The sequence below is a fragment of the Pinus tabuliformis genome, chromosome 7 (assembly GCF_031772625.1).
Source record: "Pinus tabuliformis cultivar Carrire ecotype Pingquan chromosome 7, CPIR1, whole genome shotgun sequence".
Lineage (NCBI taxonomy): Eukaryota > Viridiplantae > Streptophyta > Pinopsida > Pinales > Pinaceae > Pinus > Pinus tabuliformis.
This window is the reverse complement of record NC_142293.1, coordinates 1,154,059,458-1,154,061,871: the sequence shown is the minus strand read 5'-3', so window position 1 is coordinate 1,154,061,871 and position 2,414 is coordinate 1,154,059,458. Positions and strand designations below refer to the sequence as shown.

General features: G+C 36.7%; 1 long non-coding RNA gene across 5 annotated transcripts; it reads right to left on the bottom strand.

Moving 5' to 3' along the window:
* Positions 1 to 231: 231 nt before the first annotated feature.
* LOC149251577 (uncharacterized) lies at positions 232 to 1,978 on the bottom strand. 5 transcript variants are annotated; one of them, XR_016265991.1, is made up of 3 exons: positions 1,523 to 1,978; positions 1,098 to 1,337; positions 232 to 924 (listed from the first exon to the last, which is right to left on the bottom strand). It is a non-coding gene; the product is annotated as an uncharacterized LOC149251577 (long non-coding RNA). The 5 variants fall into 5 exon arrangements; XR_016265990.1 differs by having other exon boundaries at positions 232 to 959; positions 1,125 to 1,321; positions 1,523 to 1,975; XR_016265988.1 differs by having other exon boundaries at positions 1,032 to 1,321; positions 1,523 to 1,974.
* Positions 1,979 to 2,414: the final 436 nt, after the last annotated feature.

Genomic DNA, 2,414 nt, shown 5'->3' with positions numbered 1-2,414 from the left:
TGGACTACGCAATGACATTTCGTATCCTCTGCATAGATCCTAAATGAAATGATATCTGTCATCTAATGCGACCATATTTGCTAGCTCAGCATTATCTTTAAAGAGTCCAGATGAAATGATATTTAGCCTCTTAAAACATAGTTTAAGAGGCAATGATTATCACTCATTTCTCCATGTATCCAATCTATGAAAGTGGGATTAACGATTGCACATGGTCTCAAAGAGGCGCGATTGAGATGCAAGAATTTTTTTCATTTGATCCTCAAGTAGTTGAATTTTATTTCTTACAAGATATAATAGACTGAAAATTCTCTATGAAAACATATTTTTTCGTTAGAGTCATAGGCATGCAGTCGGTTTTTCTGATGTTCCCCTTCGTCATCATATTAGGAAAGCAGATCACTCTTTTGCAGCCTCTGATTCATATCAGATAAGCAGATCAGACTCTTCCAGGATCTCTTTCATATGAGAAAACCATATCCGACTCTTGGACGTTTCACGTGCAGCCGTAAGGACTGTATCGTTTGTAAGAGTAAATGACTCTGACTCGGAAGCCCGGGAATACTAGGTCTTTCCACAGACTGTACACCATACAAACAAGCTCGGTCTGAATAAATTTTATCGGTTGCCCAAACCTCCGAAATGCTTGTGAATTTTGGAGATGAAATACTGATACCAAATAGATATCATCCTAGACAAGATCAATGTTCTTCGACACAAAGCAATCAACTTTCTCGGAGTGGTACATTCCATAGTTGTTCCTAACGGCTTCGAAGGATTTGTTACCAAAACCCCCTTCAATTGTATACTTCGAACCTTGGCCGGCCGATAGGCTGTATCACAGCAGGTGTCGTTATTGGAAGATCATTAGAACTGCTGCAGTGGGCAGGTATGAGGTCCAGTCGTCTTCACCATTTTGGATCTCTGTGAAGTCCGGTAGCAGCAAAAGATTAATTCAGCTGAAATTTTTATTGAGAAATATAAGTTAACTATGGTATCATAAGAATAAGATAAAACAATTCAGTTAATACCATAATGTTTTTGAAACATTATTAATATCGTTATTCATTCACAATATATGTAAATATAGAACTGACTTTATCCTGCATAATATGGTAGATCACATGGTGTTGAGACTAAAAAGCCTCGACCCTAATCTTGCTGTTCAACAACCATAACGAGGACCCAAAATCGAATTAATGAATCAGCCAGACAAAATGTCAATGCCTCGTTTGCTGCAGTTGCTTCTGCACTGAGATCAATTCTGTCTTTCAGACTTCGCTTTTCTTCCTCCAACTTCTTCAATATACACAGCAATTTTCTGCATCAACCATTCACTGACTATTTTTCAACATTACCATTCATATGAAAACATGGATAACGAAGTCGGCATGATGGCCTTATCTGGATTACTTAAATTTACTCTTATAACATAATTAACTACTACGATTCAAGTGAAAATGCAGTTGTTAGTACAGTTATAACAGATATCTAAAATGGCACACAGGAGAGGAGCTCATACCTGTCCATGGGAGCAGTTGCAATGATTTGCCGAAAACGGTCCTAGCACCCTATAGGCAGGCCAGGGCTCAAAATATACAAGTGAATGGGCTTTTGATGACAAAACCCCTCAATCATATTAGTAAACACCAAGGAGGTTCTCACTCTGAAAATGTTGTTTGCTTTTGCGTCCGAGAAGAACATCCATCTTGTCTACGACGAGATCTATTCGGGATCAGTTTTTCCATCTCCAAAATTCACAAGCGTTGCAGAGATTTTGGCCACCGATAAAATTTCTCAGGCCTAACGCCTTTAAATGGTTTACAATATGTCGAAAGATCTGGGACTCCCGGGCTTCGGAGATGGAGTCATTTAGCCTTTACAACTATAGAGTCGTTATGGCTGGTCGTAGCCTTGTTCTCTTCGGAGCCAAAACATCTGATTGTTTCAATGCTTTCTGACGGGGAATATATAAGAAAGAAGTCGGGAAATACTAATAGATTTTAAGAAAAAAAATTTCGATAGATTTCAAAAATATTTTGGAATTTGATCAACATTTATATAATAATTTTTCTGAATAGAAAAATTAGTTAATCTCATACCCATTTTCGACTATTTCGTAAAAAAAAAAAAATGGTGAAAGATGATATTATAAAAAATTTAGTTTAAACATTTCTTCGAATGAAGTTGGAATTCGGATTAAACATTTCACTAATAAAGTTGGGTGGTTTAGGTTTTTCTTTATTAATATTGATTATGAGGTGTGAGGTGTGGATCAATTAATTTGGATTTAGTTTTCCAAATGTCAGTGTCAAACTTTATAGATCCAAAACAATGAAATATAGATATGATAAGAAGACGATAGGGGCGAGAAGAAGCAACCAGATCAGACATTACACCAGAAGCTTTGAAAT